At 49.3% G+C, this 24,278-nt stretch overlaps 1 long non-coding RNA gene across 3 annotated transcripts; it reads left to right on the top strand.

Moving 5' to 3' along the window:
- Positions 1–6: 6 nt before the first annotated feature.
- Positions 7–22,717, top strand: LOC119950943. Of its 3 annotated transcripts, XR_005457468.1 has the most exons (5): positions 7–243; positions 1,639–1,716; positions 17,146–17,246; positions 18,948–19,026; positions 22,674–22,717. It is a non-coding gene; the product is annotated as an uncharacterized LOC119950943 (long non-coding RNA). The 3 variants fall into 3 exon arrangements; XR_005457466.1 differs by lacking the exon at positions 22,674–22,717 and having other exon boundaries at positions 18,948–19,208; XR_005457467.1 differs by lacking the exons at positions 7–243; positions 22,674–22,717 and adding an exon at positions 923–1,091 and having other exon boundaries at positions 18,948–19,208.
- Positions 22,718–24,278: the final 1,561 nt, after the last annotated feature.

The raw sequence follows: 24,278 nt of genomic DNA, 5'->3' as shown, positions 1-24,278 counted from the left end.
CACATTGGAGTATTGTGTGCAGTTCTGGTCAATCATTATAGGAAGGATGTCAGGGTCACCACTCCGAGCACCAGGAGAGTTGATGAGGCAAACCCTTCCATTCTTCGCTTTGCCTGATGACGCGGTGCGGTCCATTCGATGAATTGAGAAGCCTTCAGATTGTATGGCACAGTCCGGTGAGGAGGAATGAGCCATGTCTCTGTGACACAGAGCACACAGCAGTCTCTCACTTCCCTCTGAAAGGTAAGTCTAGCGTTAAATCCGTCCAGCTTGTTTTCGATCGCTTGGATGTTGGTCAGGAGTATGCTGGGGAGAGGAGTCTTGAAACCACGAGGCTTTAGTCTCACCTGCAGACATCTGCGTTTCCCTCGATCGGCGGCTTCCTCGATCGGCGGCTGCGGCTGATGGTCCCGGGATCTGATGAGAGAAGTCTGACCTTGTGGAAAGTAGGTTGTTGCGTCTGGCAGTGTCCCAGGTGCTGGTTTCGTGGTCATGTCTGGTAGTGACCCGGGCGCTGGTTGTGAATTTTGGGGTTGCCGGGGGAGCATGTTGCCGTTCCGGTCGGGCCCCAGCATTTTGTGAAGACGGGTCTATCTTGCGGCACATTATGTTCCTCGCTCGGGATCTCCGCTGTTTTGGGGGTCTTTAATCGGGTTTGGGTCGCAGGCAAGGGCTTCCTGGGTCAGGTTGGGCCGGGTCCCGTATTCTGCTCCAGTATTGGTGGTTGGTCTGGGGCGGTCCTGGAGTTGGGCCTTGGAGTAGGTCTGGTCGAGCCTCCACAAGATTTCCTCCCATCCTCTGGTAAGTCGGGTTGCTGGGTGGGCCTCGTCGGGACGGGCAGGGTCTTGTGGTTTGGGGCTGGGTCGGGTGCTCCGGCGGCTGGATCGGGCGGTCCAGGGGTTGTCTTCGGTTCCGGGCTGGGTCGGGCGCTCCGAAGTCTGGGTGGGGTCCAAATCGAGGTCAGGGTCGGACTTCTGGTTGGCACATTTCAACTTCCAGGTCAGTCAGGAGCCCTGCTGGGTCGGGTCATCAGGTCCACTCCATGGGCTTCTGAGGATCTTCAAACCTGCAAGAGAACATGAAAGAAAGAGGTTATGTGACAGTGTTAGTGTTAATTCAGTTTTTAAGAGATTAGTACGGTTATAGGTAAGAAGAGGGTCTGTGTGGATAGCTCGCAGAGAAATCACATGCCGGTGCCATCCTGAAAAGAGAGAAAAGGGCACGGAGAGTTAGGGAGGTAATTCTAGAGCTTTGGCCTCCGATGGCCGAGCAATGGGAATCGAGGATGCCCGAGAGGCTGGAACTTGAGGGGTTGCAGCGATCGCAGAGAGGTGTATGGGCTGGAGGAGGTCACACAGATAGGAGGGCTGAAGAGATTGGAGGAGTTACAGAGATAGGGGTGTTGTAGGAACTGGAAGAAATTGCAGCAATAGAGGGGGTGATAGAGGGATTTGAAAACGAGGATGTTGAATTTTAAAATGGCGGCATTGCCGGTCTGGGAGCCAGTACAGGTTAGCTAGTATACGGAGAGCGAGGGGAGGTGCAGCAAGCTAGGACACAAGCCCAGGGGAGGGCAGAGTTTTGGAGGCGAGAGAAACTGTGCTAATTTGTTGTGTTTCAACTTCTTTTTTGCCACAGGAACATTTTGGAAAAAGAAGGTGTACGATCACTATTCCGAGGACTTGGACCGAACCTAGTGGGAGTCGCGCCTACCAGGTGACCACATTGGACCAGCTGACATGGAGGGAGGGAGAAATGGGCAGTACTGAGGGAGCGCCACACTGTCGGAGTGTCAGTACTGAGTGGGTGCCGCACTGTGGGAGGGTCAATTCTGAGGGAGTGCCGCACTGTCAGAGGGTCAGTACTGAGGGAGTGCCGCACAGTCGGAGGGTACTAATGTTACTCAACTACTCTCGTCCCTTGATCATGGCTGTCTGATCCTCCGAGGAAAACTCTGGCACACACCCCTCCAAAGCCTCGCCAAAACCTTCGCCAGCATCTTCACATCTGTATTTAACAAGGAAATGGGCCTATAAGACCCACACTCCATTGGATCCTTATCCTTCTTTGGGCTGTGGCCAGAAACCCCCCCCCCCCATGCTCACAAATCATTGTACATCACTAGAAGATGGGGTGCCAGCACAGCTGAGAACTGTTATAATATTCCATCAGAAAATCATCCGGCTCCAGTGCGTTCCCTGATGGCATTAGCTCAATACACGGCATTATCTCCTACAGTCCCAATGGTGCCTCCAGTCCCTGTCCCATTCCCTCCTCCACCACTGGGAATGCCAAACCCATTTGGAAAGCGCTCTATCTCCGTGTCCGCCACCCAGATCACAGATGCTATAACCCGATAAAATGCCTCAAATGGTCCACCCCTGTCTGATCCTTTACGCATGTTGTGTCTCCTGCAGGAAGACCATGACCGTCTTTAAGCTCTTCAATGGACAAACACCCGGGATATTTGAACTGGGCCATTCGGCCCCCGCATTTTCCATTTTGTAAAATAAATTGAGATTACCCAATTTATTTTTCCAATTTGGGGCATTTTTTGCGTGGCCAATTCACCATCGCTGTGATCTTTGGGCGGTGGGGGTGAGACCCACGCAGACACATAGAACATAGAACAGTACCACGCAGAACAGGCCTTCGGCCCTCGATGTTGTGCCAAGCCTTGTCCGAAACCAAGATCAAGCTATCCCACTCCCTGTCATTCTGGTGTGCTGCATGTGCCTATCCAATAACCGCTTGAAAGTTCCTAAAGTGTCCGACTCCACCATCACAGCAGACAGTCCATTCCACCCCTAACCACTCTCTGAGTAAAGAGCCTACCTCAGACATCCCTCCTATATCTCCCACCCTGAACCTTATAGTTATGCCCCCTTGTAACAGCTACATCCACCCGAGGAAATAGTCTCTGAACTCAACTCTATCTATCCCCTTCATCATCTTATAAAACTCTATTAAGTCGCCTCTCATCCTCATCCGCTCCAAAGAGAAAAGCCCTAGCTCCCTCAACCTTTCCTCATAAGACCTACCCTCCAAACCAGGCAGGATCCTGGTAAATCTCCATTGCACCCTTTCCAATGCTTCCACATCCTTCCGATAGTGAGGTGACCAGAACTGCCACACAATACTCAAATGTGGTCTCACCAGGGTCATGTACATTGCAGCTTAACCCCACGGCCCCCGTTACTAAACACTAACACACTATAGGCCTTCTTCATGTCTCTATCCACTTGAGTGGCAATCTTCAGAGATCATCTGTGGATATGAACACCAAGATCCTCCACATTCCTCAGAACCCTGCCGTTGACCCTGTAATCCGCACTCAAATTTGTCCTACCAAAATTAATCAGCTCGCACTTATCAGGGTTAAGCTCCATCTGCCATTTTTCGGCCCAGTTCTGCATCCTATCAATGTCTCTTGCAGCCTACAACAGCCCTCCACCTCATCCACTACTCCACCAATCTTGGTGTCATCAGCAAATTTACTAACCCACCTTTCAGCCCCCTCATCCTTTTGATAAAAATCACAAATAGCAGAGGACCCAGCACTGATCCCTGTGGTACACCGCTAGTAACTGGTCTCCAGTCTGAAAATTTTCCATCCACCACCATCCTCTGTCTTCTATGTGAGAGCCAGTTACTTATCCAATTGGCCAAATTGCCCTCTATCCCACACCTCCTTACTTTCTTCATGAGCCGACCATGGGGAAACTTATCAAACGCCTTACTAAAATCCATGTATACGACATCAACTGCTCTACCTTCATCTACACCATGATGTGGAGATGCCGCCGTTGGACTGGGGTGAGCACAGTAAGAAGTCTTATAACACCAGGTTAAAGTCCAACAGGTTTGTTTCAAAGACGAGCTTTCAGAGCGCAACTCCTTCCTCAGGAGGAAGGAGCTGGACTCCGAAAGCTCGTGTTTGAAACAAACTTGTTGGACTTTAACCTGGTGTTGTAAGACTTCTTACTGTTCATCTACACACTTATTATACTACTCCTCAAAGAATTCACTCAAATTTGTGAGGCAAGACTTATCCTTCACCAATCCGTGTTGACTATCCCGGATTAAGCTGCATCTTTCCAATTGGTCATGAATCCTATCTTTCAGGACCTTTTCCATTAACTTACTGACCACCGAAGTAAGACTAAACCGGCCTGTAATTACCAGTGTCTTTCCTATTCCTTTCTTGAAACAGAGGAACAACATTTGCCACTCTCCAGTCCTCTGGCACTATCCCTGTGGACAGTGAGGACCCAAAGATCAAAGCCAAGGCTCTGCAATCTCATCCCTTGCCTCCCAAATAATCCTTGGATATGTCCATCTGGCCCAGGGAACTTGTCGACCCTAAGGTTTTTTCAAAATTGCTGATACATCCTTCCTCAGAACATCTACCTCCTCCAGCCTACCCACCTGTATCACACACTCACCCTCAAAAACATGCCCCTCTCCTTGGTGAACACTGAAGAAAATATTAAGTCAACGCCTCTCCTATCTCTTCTGACTCTATGCACAAGTTCCCACTACTGTCCTTGACCGGCCCTAACCTCACCCTGGTACTTCTTTTACTTCTCGCACAAGAGTAAAAAGCCTTGGTGTTTTCCTTGATCCGACCCGCCAAGGATTCTCATGCCCCCCTCCTAGCTCTCCTAAGCCCTTTTTTTTTAGCTCATTCCTTGTTACCTTGTAACCCTCAAGCGACCCAACTGAACCTTGTTTTCCCATCCTTACATACTCTTCCTTTCCCTCTTCACGAGGCATTCAACCTCTTGTGAACCATGGTTCCCTCACACGGCCATTTCCTCCCTGCCTGACAGGGACATACCTATCAAAGAAACGCAGTATTTATTCCTTGAACAAGCTCCACTTTTCATTTGTGCCTTTCCCTGACAGTTTCTGTTCCCATCTTATGCTCCCCAATTTTTGCCTAATTGCATCATAAATATCCCTCCCCCAATTATAAACCTTGCTCTGCCATATGGCCCTATCCCTCTCCATTGCAATAGTGAAAGACACCAAATTGGGTCACTATCTCCAGAGTGCTCTCCTCACCGTAGCATGGTGGTTAGCATCAATGCTTCACAGCTCCAGGGTCCCAGGTTCGATTCCGGCTGGGTCACTGGTCTGTGTGGAGTCTGCACGTCCTCCCCGTGTGTGCGTGGGTTTCCTCCGGGTGCTCCGGTTTCCTCCCACAGTCCAAGATGTGCGGTGTTAGGTGGATTGGCCATGCTAAATTGCCCGTAGTGTAAGGTTAATGGGGGGATTGTTGGGTTACGGGTATACGGGTTACGTGGGTTTAAGTGGGATGATCATTGCTCGGCACAACATCGAGGGCCGAAGGGCCTGTTCTGTGCTGTACTGTTCTATGTTCTATGTTCTAACACTTGGCCCGGTTCATTACCCAGTACCAAATCTAATGTGGACCCACCTCTTGTCGGCCTATCCACATATTGTGCCAAGAAACCCTCCTGCACACACTACAAAAACTGCCCCATCCGAACTGTTCGACCTATAGATCAATATTTGGAAAGTTTAAGTCACCCATGGCAACTACCCTGAGACCTCCACACCTATCCATAATCTGTTTTGCAATTTCTTCCTCCACATCTCCATTACTATTTAGGGGCCTATGGAAAACTCCTAACAACGTGACTGCTCCTTTCCTATTTCTAACTTCAGCTCAGTAGGCAGATCCCCCTCGAACTGCCTTTCTGCAGCCGTTTAAACTATCCTTGATTAATAATGCTACTCCTCCACCTCTTTTACCACCTTTCCTCCTCTTACTGAAACATCTATACCTTGGAACTTCCAACAACCATTCCTGTCCCTGTTCTAACCATGTCTCTGTAATGGCCACAATATTGTAGTCCCAAGTACCAATCCACGCTCCCAGGTTCACCTACCTTATTCCGGATGCTCCTTGCATTGAAGTAGACACACTTCAATCCACCTTCCTGTCTGCCGGTACACTCCTGCAACCTTGATACCCTCCTCAGTACCTCACTACTCTCAACACTGGCTTCTGGACTACAGCTCGTTTTCCCATTCCCCTGACAAATTAGTTTAACCCCCCAAAGAGCAGCAGCGAATTTCCCTCCCAGGATATTGGTGCCCCTCTGGTTCAGGTGCAAACCGTCCTGTCTGTACAGGTCCCACCTTCCCCAGAATGTGCTCCAATTATCCACGTAACTGAAACCCTCCTTCCTACAGCATCCCTGCAGCCAATTATTTATCTGCACTCTCTCCCTGTTACTCAACTCGCTAGCACGTGGCACCGGCAACAAACCAGAGATGACAACATGGTTTGTCCTGGCTCCCTAAATTCCTGTTTTAAATCCCCGTCCCTTCTCTTACCTATGTCGTTTTACCGATGTGTACCACGACTTGTGACTGTTCTCCCTCCCCCTTAAGGATTCTGAAAACACGGTCCGAGACGACCCAGCCCTGGCACCCAGGCGGCAACATACCATCTGCAAGTCTCTTCGTTGCCACAGAACCGTCTATCTGTCCCTCTAACTATCGGGTCCCCAATAACTATTGCTCTCCTGCTCTCCCTCCTTCCCTTCTGAGCCACAGGGACGGACTCGGTGCTGGAGATCTGTTCACCGTGGCTTACCCCTGGTAGGTCCCCCCCCAAACAGTATCCAAAGCGGTATACTTGTTACTGAGGGGGACGACTTGTTATTGAGGGGAACGACCACAGAGGGTCCCTGCACTGACTGCTTCCTCCCAGCCCCTCTCACTGTCACCCATCTATCTTGATTCTTCGGAGTAACTACATCCCTGAAGCTACTATCTATGACCACCTCTGCCTCCCGAATGATCCGAAGTTCATCCAGCTCGAGCTCCAATTCCCTAACGCGGTTTCTGAGGAGCTGGAGATGGGTGCACTTCCCACAGGTGAAATCAGCAGGGACACTGACAGCGTCCCTCACCTCAAACATTCTGCAGGAGGAACATTGCACTGCCTTTCCTGCCATCCCCCCCTAGATAACTTACGGTATAAAACAAGAAAAAGAAAGAAAGAGAGAAAGAGCTTGCCTGATATTCACTCAACCCCTGAGAGGAGGTGGAAGGGTGGGGGAAACTACAAGTGTAGTGTCTCAGGTTTCGGAACCGTCCAACTTAAATACAGGTAAAAATAAAAAACTTAACCCGTGGAGAATGTGCAAACGCCGCCCCGGGGCCGGGATCGAACCCGGGCCCTTGGCGCCATGAGGTAGCAGTGCTAGCCACTGCGCCACCGTGTTGCCCGAGTTTAGAGTTTCCAATTTTGTTTCCCCAATTGAGGGGCAATTTAGCGTGACCAATCCACTTATGAGGCACACCTTTGGGTTGTGGGGTTGTCCAAAACTTCGACCTCCGAGTAAGACTTTACTCTGAAAATGTAGCAGGTACCAACACAGTTAAGTTTTACTTGCACAAGGAGAGAGACCACAACAATCAAAGATCGTAGCCAAGCACATTCTGACAGACAAAAGGGAAGTACAGATCTTTAAATAGTAAAAAAAAGCATCGCCCCACAGGTCGTGACATCACTAATTTCTGAGCCTTTTTGTTAGCTTAGACAAAGGTATAATTTTGATACAAAGGAGAGGTGATCAGATGACGTTGATGCATTCTGCCCTAATTCTACAGCGTTTGATTCAGTAAAGCGTTTGATAAGGTTCCCCACGGTCGGCTATTGCAGAAAATACGGAGGCTGGGGATTGAGGGTGATTTAGAGATGTGGATCAGAAATTGGCTAGTTGAAAGAAGACAGAGAGTGGTAGTTGATGGGAAATGTTCAGAATGGAGTTCAGTTACGAGTGGCGTACCACAAGGATCTGTTCTGGGGCCGTTGCTGTTTGTCATTTTTATAAATGACCTAGAGGAGGGCGCAGAAGGATGGGTGAGTAAATTTGCAGACGACACTAAAGTCGGTGGAGTTGTAGACAGTGCGGAAGGATGTTGCAGGTTACAGAGGGACATAGATAAGCTGCAGACCTGGGCTGAGAGGTGGCAAATGGAGTTTAATGTGGAGAAGTGTGAGATGATTCACTTTGGAAAGAATAACAGGAATGCGGAATATTTGGCTAATGGTAAAATTCTTGGTAGTGTGGATGAGCAGAGGGATCTCGGTGTCCATGTACATAGATCCCTGAAAGTTGCCACCCAGGTTGATAGGGTTGTGAAGAAGGCCTATGGTGTGTTGGCCTTTATTGGTAGAGGGATTGAATTCCGGAGCCATGAGGTCATGTTGCAGTTGTACAAAACTCTAGTACGGCCGCATTTGGAGTATTGCGTACAGTTCTGGTCGCCTCATTATAGGAAGGACGTGGAAGCTTTGGAACGGGGTGCAGAGGAGATTTACCAGGATGTTGCCTGGTATGGAGGGGAAATCTTATGAGGAAAGGCTGATGGACTTGAGGTTGTTTTCGTTAGAGAGAAGAAGGTTAAGAGGTGACTTAATAGAGGCATACAAAATGATCAGAGGGTTAGATAGGGTGGACAGTGAGAGCCTTCTCCCGCGGATGGAGGTGGCTAGCACGAGGGGACATAGCCTTAAATTGAGGGGTAATAGATATAGGACAGAGGTCAGAGGTGGGTTTTTGACGCAAAGAGTGGTGAGGCCGTGGAATGCCCTACCTGCAACAGTAGTGAACTCGCCAACATTGAGGGCATTTAAAAATTTATTGGATAAGCATATGGATGATAAGGGCATAGTGTAGGTTAGATGGCCTTTAGTTTTTTTTCCATGTCGGTGCAACATCGAGGGCCGAAGGGCCTGTACTGCGCTGTATCGTTCTATGCTCTATCGGTATATTAGCAATACAAAAGCCGAGGCGATCAATTGACGTCATCGCACTGCGTGATACTGCTATAGACAAAAGGTGTGAGTGTCACAATACAAAGGGGAGGGTGATCTCGCCAGGAAACTGATCAGTTTCCAGACAGTGGAATCAACTTACAAGGAGCCACTTGTCTGCTGACTGAATTGAGATAGCTGCAGCAATTTCTTTGGGACATTTTAAATCTTTATGTCAGGTATCCCACCATGCTCTAGTTGGTCATTTTATGTTTGCACAGGGTCAGACCCACGCAGACTTGGTGAATGTGCAAACTCCACACAGACAGTGACCCAGGGATCAAATGTTCCAGGTGACCATCCTCAAAGGGGGGTCTCTGGAATCCCCCGCTATTCGGGTCTGTCGTCCCAATCCAGCTTGGAAATCCCACTAACTCCAGGCCCACCCAAAATGGTTGCCCCCTCCGTTCCCACGTCTCCCCACATCTGCCCCGTCGTCTGATCTCCTACCATCCCCCAATCCTGCCGAAGTGCACCGTCCCCCAACTCCTTTGCCACCCGTTGCAGCCCCCACCCCCACACTGCTTCCACCTCCAAGGAGACTAACTTGACCTTTTCCAAGTGCACCCATCCCCGCCTTTGTAAACTCCGAGCCCCGCCAGCTCAACAAGATCCATCTCCAGGCAATCATGGGAAGCAAAAGGTCAAGACAGCGGCCTCTTTCCACAACTGGACTCCCAGATCTTCTGACACTCCAGATGGTGCAACCTCTGGACTTGGCGCCACCCTTACACCCAGAATCTCGGACAGGACATCCGAGAACCCCTGCCAGGACATCCGAGAACCCCTGCCAGGACATCCGAGAACCCCTGCCAGGACATCCGAGAACCCCTGCCAGGACATCCGAGAACCCCTGCCAGGACATCCGAGAACCCCTGCCAGGACATCCGTGAACCCCTGCCAGGACATCCGAGAACCCCTGCCAGGACATCCGAGAACCCCAGCCAGGACATCCGAGAACCCCTGCCAGGACATCCGAGAACCCCTGCCAGGACATCCGAGAACCCCTGCCAGGACATCCGAGAACCCCTGCCAGGACATCCGAGAACCCCTGCCAGGACATCCGAGAACCCCTGCCAGGACATCCGAGAACCCCTGCCAGGACATCCGAGAACCCCTGCCAGGACATCCGAGAACCCCTGCCAGGACATCCGAGAACCCCTGCCAGAACCCCGCTCACCATCCATAACTATCCTCCGCCCCTGCAAAGAATCGGCTCATCCTCACAACCGTCACGTAGGCCCCATGCACCACCTTCAATTGGATGAAGCTTAACCTCGCGCGTGATGAAGACACGTTCACCCTCTGCAGGGCTTCCTTCCACAGCCTGGCCCTCACCTCCCCACCTAACCCTCCCCTCCCATTTGCGCTTGATCTCCTCCACCGAAGCGCCCTCCCTCTTCATCAGCTCTCCATAAACATCTGTCACTCTCCCCTCCTCAATGTCACCCTCGGACAACAGCTTATCTTGCAGCACCATTGGCGGTGGCCCTGGGAAGGACAACACCTCTCTCCTTACAAAGTCCCTCACCTGCAGGTATCTGAAACCATTCCCTTTAGGCACTCATACATTTTCTCCAGCTCTTCCAAGCCTGAAAGCCTGTCCCCTACAAACAAGACCCTGAAGTACTTTATCCCCACCTGCCCCACCCCCCCAGACCCTCGCATCCTGCCTCGCCGACACAAACCTATGCTTATCGCATTTTAGCGCCCGCAGAGACATGCCCTCCAACCTGAAATGTTGGGTGCACTGGCAATGCTGAAACCAGCACCGGGCTCACGGAATACTGGACTAGTGAAAACCTCAAACCCGTCCCCTACACGACGCAGCTTCCATCCGCCCACAAACCAATCCCTCCTTCACAGCCCATTTCCTAACCATTGCGATATTCGCCGCCCAGTTAAACTCGGCGATGCCAGCCCCCGCCAACCCCTGGCCCTGTCCAAAAACACCCTCCTGACATGCAGGGTTTTTCCCGCCCCCACAAACCCCCAAATCAGTGTTTTTCAAACTTTTTTTCTGGGGTTCCATTTTTACCAACCGGCCAACCTTCGTGACCCATGCCAGTCGACCTTTGCAGCCCACGCCGGCCGACCTTCGCAACCCACCATTTTCTGTTTCCTTGTTTGTTGCTGACAAAAATGGAGGAAATGGTTTTGGGTTCCTTTGGCTCCAATGGTCCCTTTGGTCCCCCGATGCATGTGCAGTGTGGCTGCATTTAAAAAAATCTCTTCCTGCCATTTTGAAGGCTGCTCGCAGCTGGCATTATTAAAAGCCGGCTGTTGCGCGTGGATTTGCGCGATCGGGAGCGCCGCAAATGACAGCTCCGCGACCCTCCTGACACCCGCCCGTGAGTCGCGCCCCTGAGTTAGACAATGCCTGCCCCAAATTATCCCATTCACCTTCCTAAATAAGGACTTCGGAACAAAGATGGGGAGTTCTGAACACGGAACAAGAACCTGTGTAGCATCGGCTGCATGCACACAGCCAGTGACAGCGGCAACACATCCTACCTCTTAAAACCCACCTTCTTTCCCTTCAGTTGTGCCGAATTCAATTTACACAGCTGTGCCCAGCTCCACGCCAATCCTGAGGTACCGAAAACTTGCTCCCTCCACCCAGAATGGAGACCCATTACCCCCCCCCCCCGAAACTCCTTCCTCCTAGCATCCCTCTTTTATTCCCATTAAATAGCCCAATCAGCTAGCATGGTGGCCCCCCGCTCAGGGCCCGACTACCCCAATTTGCCTCTTCTACCCCTGCCCAAACACACAAGGAAAACATAAGGCACACTCGCCTTCTCCACTCGGAACCTGCACCAATCCACCTACCCTATGTGCCCACATTTTATACAAAGTTCCACTCCAATGTTCAATGTCCTCGCACTTCTCTCAGTCCGTAGTCCATAGATTTAGCTCACTGGGCTAAATCGTTGGCTTTTCAAGCAGGCCAGCAGCACGGTTCAATTTCCGTATCAGCCTCCCCGGACAGGCTCCGGATTGTGGCGACTAGGGGCTTTTCACAGTAACTTCATTGAAGCCTACCCGTGACAATAAGCGATTTTCATTTCATTTTTCATTTCATAAAGTCCTTCGTCTCCTCCGGTGAGTCAAAGTAAAACTCTTGCTTCTGGTGCATTATGCACAAGCGAGCGGGGTACAGAACCCCAAACCTCACCCCTTATAGAGAGCTGCCTTGATATGGTTATACTCGGTCCTCCGCTTGGCCAACTCTGCTCCCAAGTCCTGATAGATCCGCAGCTTGCTCTCCTCCTCAGGGCATCTCTTGGTCTGTCTCGCCCACCTCAAGATCTTCTGGTCAAGGAAATGATGCAGCCTCACCACCATCGTCTTCGTTGGCACCCCTATCTGTGGCCTACTCCTCAGCCGCATGTGTGCTTAATCCACCATGAGAGGCCGGTCAAAGTCCTTGGTCATGGAGAGGGATAGGAGCTCACAGTATGTGAAGGTATTTAATTGGGGGAGGGATACTGCTATTAGACAAGAGCTGAGGAGCATAGAGTGGGAACAATTGTTCTTGGGGAAATGCACAACAGTAATGTGGGGATTGTTTAAGGAGCATTTGCGAGTGCTGAATAGTTTTGTCCCACTGAGACGAGGAAGGAATGGTAAGGTGAAGGAGCCTTGGATGACAAGAGAAGTGGAGCTTCTAGTCAAGAGGAAGAAGGAAGCTTACGTAAAGTTGAGGAAGCAAGGATCTGACTTGGCTCTCGAGGGTTACAAGGTAGCCAGGAAGGAACTCAAAAATGGACTGAGGAGAGCTCGAAGGGGGCATGAAAAAGCCCTGGCGGGAAGGATAAGGGGAAACCCTAAGGCGTTCTACACTTATGTGAGAAATAAGAGGATGATCAGAGTGAGAGTAGGGCCGATCAGGGATAGTGGAGGGAACTTGTGCCTAGAGTCTGAGGAGATGGGGGAGGCCCAAAATGAATACTTTACTTCAGTATTCACGAGAGAGAGGGGCCTTGTTGCTCATGAGAACAGTGTGAACCAGGTTAATAGACTCCAACACGTTGATATTAATGTGCTAGAAATTTTGAAAACCATCAGGATAGATAAGTCTCCTGGGCCTGACGGGATATACCCAAGGTTACTACGGGAAGCGAGGGAGGAGATTGCTGCGCCGTTGGCGACGATCTTTGCGTCCTCGCTCTCCACTGGAGTAGTACCAGATGATTCCCCTGTTCAAGAAAGGGAATAGGGAAATCCCTGGGAATTACAGACCCATAAGTCTTACGTCTGTGGTGAGCAAAATATTGGAATGGATTCTGAGAGATAGGATTTATGATTATTTAGAAAAACATAGTTTGATTAACGATAGTCAGGATGGCTTTGTGAGGGCAGGTCATGCCTCACAAGCCTCATTGAATTCTTTGAGGATGTGACGAGACACATTGATGAAGGTCGGGCAGTGGATGTGGTGTACATGGATTTCAGTCAGGCATTTGATGAGGTTCCCCATGGTAGGCTCATTCAGAAAGTTAGGGGGCATGGGATGTAGGGATATTTGGCTGTCTGGATACAGAATTGGCTGGTCGAAAGAAGACAGTGACTGGTAGTGGATGGAAAGTAGTCCGCCTAGAAGTCGGTGACCAGTGGTGTCCTGCAAGGATCTGTTCTGGGACCTCTGCTCTTTGTGGTTTTTCTAAATGACTTGGATGAGGAAGTGGAAGGGTGGGTTAGTAAGTTTCCCGATGACACAAAGGTTGGTGGATTTGTAGATAGTGTTGAGGGCAGTTACAGGTTACAACAGGACATTGACAAGATGCAGAGCTGGGCTGAGAAGTGGCAGATGGAGTTCAACTTTGATAAATATGAAGTGATTAATTTTGAAAGGTCGAATTTGAATGCTGAATACAGGGTTAAAGGCAGGATTCTTGGAAGTGTGGAGGAACAGAGGAATCTTGGGGTCCACGTACATAGATCCCTCAAAGTTGACACCCAGATTGATGGGGTTGTTAAGAAGCTGTATGGTGTGTTGGCTTTCATTAACAGGGGGATTGAGTTTAAGAGCCGTGAGGTTTTGCTGCAGCTTTATAAAACTCTAGTTGGACCACACTTGGAATATTGAGTCCAGTTCTGGTCGCCTCATTATAGGAAGGATGTGGATGCTTTGGAGAAGGTGCAAAGATTTACCAGGATGCTGCCTGGACTGGAGGGCATGTCTTATGAAGAAAGGTTGAGGGAACTAGGGCTTTTCTCGCTGGAGCGAAGAAGGTGACTTGATAGAGGTGCACAAGGTGATGAGAGGCATGGATAGAGTGGGTAGCCAGAGACTTTTCCCCAGGGTGCAAATGGCTGTTTCGAGGGGACATTATTTTAAGGTGATTGGAGGAAGGTATAGTGAGGATGTCAGAGGTAGATTCTTCACAGAGAGAGCGGTGGTTGTGTCGAATGCACTGCCAGCAGAGGTGGTGGAGTCAGAGTTATTAGGGACATTTAAGCGACTCTTAGACAGGCACATGGACAGCAGTAAATTGAAAGGGTGTAAGTTAGGTTGATCTTAGAGAAGGTTAAATGGTCGGCACAAACATCGTGGGCTGAAGGGCCTGTACTGTGCTGTACTGTTCTATGTTTTAAAGGCCCCTTCCCCCATTTGCTTCTTCAGCATCCTTGCCACATACTTGGTGGTCTCCACATCTTCAATTCCTTATGGTATCCCCACAATCTGCAGGTTTTGCCTCCTGGAGGTTCTCGAGATCCTCCAGTTTCTACCTCAGCCTCTTCTGGCTGCTCATCACCATCTCCATCTCCGTCTCCAGCGAGGTCAACCGATCCTCATGCTCCCCCACCGACTCATCCACGTTTTGGATTGCCAAGCCCTGTTTCTTGATCGCCGCCCTAAGTGGCACCAGCACCTTCACCAAGTCCTCTGAGGCTTCCTTCCTCTGTTGCTGAAACTTGCTGTTGAGGAATTCCACCAGCTTCTCCGTAGACCACTGGGTGGGCAGCATTGTCCCCCTGCTCTCCGCCACCTTCTCCTGTCTCATAGAACATAGAACAGTACAGCACAGAACAGGCCCTTCGGCCCTCGATGTTGTGCCGAGCCATGATCACCCTACTCAAACCCACGTATCCACCCTATACCCGTAACCCAACAACCCCCCCTTAACCTTACTTTTTAGGGCACTACGGGCAATTTAGCATGGCCAATCCACCTAACCCGCACATCTTTGGACTGTGGGAGGAAACCGGAGCACCCGGAGGAAACCCACGCACACAGGGGGAGGACGTGCAGACTCCACACAGACAGTGACCCAGCCGGGAATCGAACCTGGGACCCTGGAGCTGTGAAGCATTGATGCTAACCACCATGCTACCCTGCTGCCCCCACACCACAAATACCCTCTTGTGGTGTCTCGCACCACAAATACCCTCTTGCTCAAGCTGCTGTCTCTTTCTCGTTGCACTTCTCATCCGATGAGCCATAAACCAGCCCCACCAGAGGAGTTTTACCTTCCCTCAGTGCTCATACACCTTCTTCCCTCAAATACCACACAGTTTGGTTGGGGAAGGGCCAAAAAAAAACACCTTGAGCAGGAGCTACCAAATGTGCGACCACTCACTCCCTGGTCACCACCGGAAGTCCGCTTGGTAAGGTCTGACCCAATGGCTGAGTAAGATCCTTATCTGATGGTCCTCCCGGTCAGTCCCATGTGGACTTCGCCCACCTAAAAATTTGTTCCTTGTCCTGAAACTTGTGCATTCGGACGATCGCAGCCCGTGACGGTTCTCCAGCTCCCGGCCACTAGTGCAGTGACTGTTAGGCCCCGATCCACCTCCGGGGGCTTCTCAAAGACCCGTCCCTGATCAGCTTCCGGAACATCCGAGTCCAGTATTGCCACCTCCACATCGGAAGACAGGATCAGGTCACTGTGATCAGACACTGCCCACTCCACCTCTCGAATGGTCACACCCTATGACTTCATACGCCACTCTACCCGTTCCAAAGTCCCACGAAGAGGGGCTACTGCTCCCTCGATGGCCTTGGAGAGGTCCTCCTGCATCTCCTGCCGATGCTTCTTAAACTCCCCTTTGATGAATTCCACCAACTGCGCAACTGGCAGTTGAGCAGGCGGCGACGATGACGACACAACAAACTCCGCTATGAGGGTCATCCACCACCTGGCTGAGGATTTATCCTATTTAAGTCGGGTGTTCTAACCCGCTGACATTGTGCATTGGAGGAGGAACCTGCACTCCAGTTACTTAGCACTTTTCCCATATCAAAATGGCCATTAACTGAGGAGAAAGGGCCAAAACTTGAGCCTTCAAACCACAGCTACTTTGCTACCGATCAGCTCATGTCCAGTACTGAGGGAGTGCCGCACTGTGGGAGGGTCAGTACTGAGGGAGCGCCGCACTGTCAGAGGGTAATTACTGAGGATGCGTTGCACCGTCAGAGGGTCAGTACTCGGGGAGGGCCACACTGTCGGAGGACCAGTACTGAGGGAGGGCCACACTGTTGGAGGCTCAGTACTAAGGATGGGTCACATTGTCGAAGGGTCAGTACTGAGGGATTACCGCACTGTCGAAGGGTCAGTACTGAAGGAGTGCCGCACTGTCGGAAGGTCAGTACTGATGATGCACTCCACCATCGGAGGGTCAGCACTAAGGGAATACCAGACTGTCGGAGGGTCAGTAGTGAGGGAGGGCTGCCCTGTCGGAGGGTCAGTACTGAGGGAGTGCCATGCTGTCAGAGAGTCAGTACTGAGGGAGCATCGCACTGTCGGAGGGTCAGACTGAGGGAACGTCACACTGTCGGAGGGTCAGTACTGAGGGAGCGCCGCACTGTTGGAAGGTCAGTGCTGAGGGGGTACCACACAGTCAGAGGGTCAGTAGTGAGGGAGCGCTGCACTGTCCAAGGGTCCGTACTGAGGGAGTGCTGCACCGTCGGTGGGTCAGTACTGAGGGAGTGCCACACAATCGAAGGGTCAGTACTGAGGGAGTGCTGCACTGTCAGAGGGTCAGTACTGAGGGAGTGTTGCACTGTCAGAGGGTCAGTACTGAGGGAGTGCCGCGCTGTCAGAGGGTCAGTACTGAGGGAGTGCCGCACTGTCGGGTCAGTACTGAGGGAGAGCCGCACTGTCAGAGGGTCAGTACTGAGGGAGTGCCGCACTGTCAGAGGGTCAGTACTGAGGGAGTGCCGGACTGTCAGAGGGTCAGTACTGAGGGAGTGCTGCACTGTCAGAGGGTCAGTACTGAGGGAGTGCTGCACTGTCAGTTTTGAGACTAATGGAAAGTTCTCACTTCTTCACCAGGGCGATATACTTTGGCGCCTATGCTTCTGCCAAGGAGGGGTTCAGCAGGGTCCTGGAACCTGGCACTGCCAGGCTACACATCTGTGCTGCTACCATTGCAGGTATTTCTCTTGCCCAGGTGAGCTCCCGGGCATCAGGCACTGTGCGCAGTCAACGCAAGCAGAACAATTCACTTTCAATTCAGCCTGGGCATGCAGCCAGATGAACGCACATCCTGCCTATTTCTCTCTCTCTCCCCCTGATTAGAGGAACGAACCCCTTCTTCCAAACATTTCACTAATAATAATAATCTTCAGGGGTGCACAGTGTTTAGCACTGCTGCCTCACGGCATGGAGAACCCGGGTTTTGTTCCCGCTTCAGGGTCACTGTCCTGTTGAGTTTGCACATTCTCCCCGTTTTTGTATGGGTCTCCGCCCCCACAGCCCAACATCTCTCTCTCCCTCCCTTCCCCTCCCCGTCTCACTTTCTCTCTCCCTCCCGCTTCCCTTCTCTTTCCCTCCCTCTTCCCTTCTCTCTCCCTCCCTCTTCCCTTCTCTCTCCCTCCCTCTTTCCTATCTCTCTCTCTCTCTCTCTCCCTCCCTCCCTTCCTCTCCCGGTCTCTCTCTCTCTCCCTTTCCCCGCCTCTCTCCCTCTCTCTCTACCTCTCTCTCTCCATCACTGCATCCTGTCTCCATTGCACTACATCTCCCAGCCCCCTCTCCCCCCCCCCATTGCCCCCTCCCATCCTTACTCCCCTCCCCCCTCCTCTCTCCCCCCCCCCCGTCTCTGTCTCTTTCCCCCGTCTCCCTCTCTTTCTTCCCCCCTGTCTTCCTCTCTTTCTTTTCCCCTGTCTCCCTCTCTTTCTTTTCCCCAGTCTTCCTCTCTTTCTTTACCTTCAATAATGCTCTTCGATTCCTTCAAAACATTGTGCCATGTTCAGTTTGTACCAAATATGATCTTGGTGCTATCTGTCGTAATACTTTAACATGTGACCATCCACCATCAGGATTTTGCATTCTGATGTAATCGCCTTCTGAGACGGCGGTAATAGTTTCCTCTGCCCGTTGTAGTAGGATTTTTATTTCCTTTTTTTGTAACCTTATTCTGTCATGTAGTACTTGTTCATCATATTCGCAATTGTGATTTCTGGTAAAGTTGTACGAATGTTTTTCCCATCAACATCTGCGCCATAAACCTGATGACAGTGGAATAACTCTGTATGTTAACAGTGCTAACGAGAAATCTTTGTTGTCATCCAATGCTTTGCTGAATAGCTTCTTAACTGTTCCTACGCCTTTCTCTGCTTTTCCATTGGATTGGGGGTACAATGGACTTGATGTTACATGGTGGAAGTTATAACTTTCTGCAAATTCTGACCATTCCCGGCTGGTAAAGCAAGGACCATTGTCGAAGACAACGTGCAATGGAATTCCATGTCGAGCAAATACAGATTTTGCTGCTCCGATTACTGATCGCGTTGTTGAACCTGTGAACGTAATAACCTCAGGATAGTTAGAATAGTGGTCAATAATGACTAAATAGTCATGTCCTTAAAGTAGAAGAGGTCCATTCCAACTTTCAGCCATGGATGAGTAATTACTTCATTTTCTTCATGGCTTTCTTTACATTGTGCGGATTAGATGCATCTGACAAATGTTGCATTCCTGCATAAGATTGTCTACATCCTTGTTGATTCCAGGGCAGTACACAGATTGTCTTGCTCGTCTGCGACATTTTTCAATTTCTTGGTGCCCTTCATGTATCTGTTCCAAAATATCTTTCTGTAGGCAGGAGGGAATAACTTCTGTCTCCTTTTGAGTAGGAATTCGGTAATCACACGTGAGGTCATCTTTGACACTACAAAAACTGGAACAACAGCCATTGGGCCATCCTTCTCTCAGGTATTGGATTACCCTTTGGAGTGTCAAGTCCTTCGTTGTTTCTTTTTGTATTAGACGTAGCTTATTGTCAGACACTGGTAGCATGTCTTCAATGCAGTTGAACTGTGGGAGGAGGTGCTATGTCTTTTCGTCCGACGTCATTTCGTCCAACGACACTTCGTCCACGTCTTTTGGTCCAACGTCTTTTTGTCCGCCCGTCTTTTGGTCCGACGTCACTTCGTCCAATTATCCAATTACAAATTAACTCCGTATAAAACCATTCAATTGATAAAATGCAACTCCAATACAGCAAGTGAATTTAGTTGCTAAAATGCAAGTAATTGATAAAATGCAAGTAAAATGCAAGTTGAAAAATGCAGTTTAAAAATCTAAAAATGCAGTTTAAAAAATCTAAAAGTTTACTAATAATTTTTTTTGTCTAAGACTTTTTGTAACTTGACTTTTTGTAACTTGTAGCACTCCACTCCACTCCCCACATTAACTTTTTATGCAATAAAGGATTTTTATTACCGGTCTCTTTCCTTTAACGAGCCTCATTAAAGGATAGATATTATTGTTCTCTTTCTTAATTCGCCCATCCCGAAATGGCAAAGTTCATTGTGTCAACGAAGAGTAAAAGGAAAGTAGCTGATGGAAATAACTATATCTACGATTTTCATTCGAGCAGTCCAAACCTAGGAAAAGAATACTGGAGATGTGAGAAAAGAAGGCTATGTTCAGTGCGGATTCACACGGTAACGGAAAACAATGAGCCGAAAATTATTTATTTCTCTAATGAGCACCTTCATCCAGCTGATGTTGATTCGTTAAATGCTAGAAAAGCAGTTGCAGAAATAAAGCATGAAGCAATGGAAAACATAGCAGCAAGTTCGCGTAGCATACTAGCGGCCAAGTTTACGCAGCTATCAGAAAATACCTGCTCTCAACTCCCTAGGTTGCCCGTCGTCTCAAGAACTATTCAAAGGTGCCGACAAAAAAATTCTGGATTTCCCGCTAATCCAGCGGCTAGACACGGTTTTGAAATACCTGACAAATATTGTAGACTTGACAATGGCGAACAGTTTCTGAGATACGATTCGGGCGCCGAGGATCAACAGCGCTTACTAGTATTCGCATCAGAAAGTGCTCTTCAGGATTTAGCATCATATCGTCATTGGGCATGCGATGGGACATTCAAGATTGTGCCACAACAGTGGTTTCAACTGTTCTGCATTCATGTACAAGTTAAAGGAAGCAGTTTTCCACGGGTCTTTGCATTACTGCCGAATAAAAGAAAGCAGACATACGAATTATTCTTTGACCAATTGAAAATTATGCAACCTAATGCAGATCCGATTGATATCATGGCAGATTTCGAAGTTGCAGTTCACAAGGCAATTAATTCATCATTCCTTAATTCATCTGTCGTGGCATGTTTGTTTCATTTGAGCCAATCTGTGTTTCGAAAAATTACCGATTTAGGCCTCAAAGAAAAATACAATACAGACTCTGAATTCTGTCTTAAAATTCGATGTTTTTCAGCATTAGCTTTCCTCCCCGTTGAAAATGTCGAAGAGGCTTATGAAGATTTGATAGACGATGAAGAAATACCTGCTGAATTCATCGTTTACTTCGACTTGACTTACATAGGCATTGTGAGAGGACGTGATGCCTGACGAAGGAGAGAAACACCTACATTCCCGACAGCTGTATGGAATGTTAATCAACGTGTTCTACAAGATCTACCGAGAACAAATAATGCTGCTGAGGGGTTTCATTCTGCGATAAAGCATTCGGCAGGTGGAGCTCATTTGAATATCTGGAGGTTAATCAAAACTCTGAAGGAAGAGGAAGGGTTCATAATAGGCAAAAAGGCTCAAATTCTTCGGGGAGATCAGTCGACTTCATGTACGCGACATAAGAAAATAACTGAACGCCTCAAAAGATTGGTCGTTGAATATGATTCTACAACAAAAATTGATTTCTTGAGGAATGTTGCTTACAATTTACATCAATTTTAAGTAATTTCGGGAATTTGAAGTAATTAGTAAACTTTTAGATTTTATTAAACTGCATTTTTAGATTTTTTAACTGCATTTTTAGATTTTTAAACTGCATTTTTCAACTTGCATTTTACTTGCATTTTATCAATTACTTGCATTTTAGCAACTAAATTCACTTGCTGTATTGTACTTGCATTTTATCAATTGAATGGTTTTATACGGAGTTAATTTGTAATTGGATAATTGGACGAAGTGACGTTGGACCAAAAGACGGGCGGACAAAAAGACGTTGGACCAAAAGACGTGGACGAAGTGTCGTTGGACGAAGTGACGTCGGACGAAAAGACGCGACACGGTGGGAGGAAACCGGAGCACCTGGAGGAAATCCACTCAGACACAGGGAGAACGTGCAGAGTCCACACAGACAGTGACCCAGTGGGGAATCGATCCTGGGACCCTGGCGCTGTGAAGCCACAGTGCTAGCCACTGTGCTACCCAGTGCAGCTGGATCCTTGACTTCCTCACCAACAGACTCCAGGATGTCAGGATAGGTAACAGCAACTCCTCCACAATAGTCCTCAACACCGAGGCCCCGAAATGATGTGTGCTCAGTCCTCGACTGTACTCCCTGTACACACACGACTGTGTGGTAAGATTCAACTCCAATTCAATCTATCAGTTTGCTGATGATACGACTGTATCTGAAACAACGACGAATCAGACTAAAGAAGGGAGATAAATCAGTTGGTTGCATGGTGTACTGAAAACAACCTCTCTCCAAATGCTGGAACGACCAAGGAACTGATCATCAACTTCAGGAAGCGTAGCACGACACACATTCCCGTCTGCATCAATGGCTCCGAAGTAGAGATAGTCGATAACTTTACATTCCTAGGGGCCACCATCACCAACAGTCTGTCTTGGTCTACTCACGTTGATGCAACAGTCAAGAATGCCTGATAACATCGCTACTTCCTACGGAAGCTAAAGAAATTCAGCATGTCTGCATCAACTCTTACAAACATCTCCAGATGTGCCATAGAGAGCATCCTATCCAGCTGTATTACAGCTTGGTACGCCAACTGCTCGGCTCAAGATCGCAAGAAACTGCAGACTGTAGTGAACTCAGCCCAACGCATCACACAAGCGTACCATCCTCCCATTGATTCTGTCTACACCTCCCGCTGCCTCAGGAAGGCAGACAGCATTGTCAGAGAACCCTCCCACCCAGGCTTTGCCCCCTTCCAGACCCTTCCATCAGGCAGAAGATACAGAAGTCTGAAGACCCGCACATCCAGACATAGGAACAGCTTCTTCCCCAGTTACTAGGCTCCTCAATGACTGCCCCTTGGACTGATCTGTTCCCTGTAAGAACACTATTCATGATGCCCTATGCTGCACTTGTTTGGCCTTGTTCCGCACTGTAACCTATTTGTTGATGCATCACTGTCAATTTTCTCTGTTGATTATTCTTTTGTCTACTATGTACGTACTGTGTACGTTCCCTTGGCCGCAGAAAAGTACTTTTCACTGTACTTCGGTACATGTGACAATAACAATCAATCGATCAATCAATCTCCGAGCATTCTCAGAATTGCTTTTTTGTTAGTTGTTATCGGCATTTCACCGATGGTATTGATTTTGTCTTGATCTGGTTGATTTCAGTTTCTGGATCCTGAACTGACATTGTCACGATTCAGTTTCAATCCAAAGTGATGAACTCTGGTGAGTGCTTTCTCGAGTTCCTCTGGAGTGCTTAGGTCAGATTATTACATCATGGTATCCCATGATGGTATCTCGAGTTCCTCTGGAGTGCTTAGGTCAGATTATTACATCATGGTATACTCTGACACCAGGTATCCCTTTGATTATGGTTTCCGTCGCACGATGAAAAATTTCAGATGCAGATTTGATCCTGAAAGGTAACCTGGTGAAATGATATCTACCAAAAGGCATGTTGGAGGTACATAGCGTTCTGCTTTGACTGTCGAGCCTCAGTTGCCAAAATCCTTGAGAGGCATCTAATTTTCTGAAAAACTTGGCATTAGCCATCTTGTTTTTCAAAAATATTTTCATTCTTCTTTTTTACATTTTCATCCAAATTTACATTCACCAACAAACAATCAATGGTAACAAATACTAAGGGCGGAATTCTCCGCAAGGCCCGAGGCCGTCGTGAAATCTGGATAGATTCACGACGGTGTCGGAAGCCTCTCCCGGCCCCCTATTCTCCCCTACCCGGGGGGATAGGCGGGCCGTACCGGGAAACTCGGCGGCCGGGCCTTGTCCCTGGCTTCAAGGCTCGGCGCGCCAAGAATGACGCCGTGGCGGACCCTAATGAGGTCAGCCGCGCATGCGTGGGTTGGACAGCTCAAACCCGCGCCAGGTGTGGTTGCCGCCGTCGTAAACAGGTCGGGAACGGCAGGCCGCTCGGCCCATCCGGGCCGGAGAATCGCGGGCCGCCGTGCGTTTCTCCGAGCGCCATGTGGGAAAACCGGACATGCCATTTTGGGGGGAGTGGGAGAATAGTGGGAGGTGCGGGAGCGGACCTCCCGCTATTCTCCCACCCATCGTGGTTGCGGAGAATCGCGGCCAATGTCAATCCCCAGGCCACCAATTCCTTCCTCCCACCAACCCCACAAACAACCCTCAACATTTTCAATACAAACATCAAAGAAAGGGATTCAGGAATCCACCATCCACCCATAAATAGTCACGAACAATGTACACAGCCCAATCCCCCCCATCCCCAGCCCCTAATGTTCGATGTCATCCAATTCTTGAAAGTGCTTAATGAACGAAGCCCATGAATTGTAGAACCCGTCCATCCTTCCCCTCAACTCAAACTTCACCTTCTCAAGTGTTAAAAATTCCAGCAGGTCCCTCCCACCATTCCAGGGCACAGGGTGGAGAAGCTGACCTCCACCCTAACCAGGATCCGCCTTCAGGCGATCAGCGAGGCGAATACTAAAACATTTGCCTCTGCACCCGCTTCCAATCCCAGCCAATCGGATACCCCGAATGTGGCCTCCAGAGGACCCGGCTCAAACCTCATATGTACCACCTTCGAAATTACCCGAACACCTCCCTTCAATACCCTTCCAGCTTTGGACAGGACCAAAACATGAATGTGGTTTGAGCCCTCCGGAGCACCTCCCACCACAATCCCTCCTCCATGCTCTCTCCCAACTCTTCCTCCCACTTTGCCCTCATCCCCTCCAGCGGTGCCATCTCTTCTCCAAGACTCACCCCATAAATCCCTGACACCAC

Source organism: Scyliorhinus canicula, chromosome 16 (assembly GCF_902713615.1).
Source record: "Scyliorhinus canicula chromosome 16, sScyCan1.1, whole genome shotgun sequence".
Lineage (NCBI taxonomy): Eukaryota > Metazoa > Chordata > Chondrichthyes > Carcharhiniformes > Scyliorhinidae > Scyliorhinus > Scyliorhinus canicula.
The sequence above is the reverse complement of the archived record's forward strand: the minus strand, read 5'-3'. Positions and strand labels throughout refer to the sequence as shown.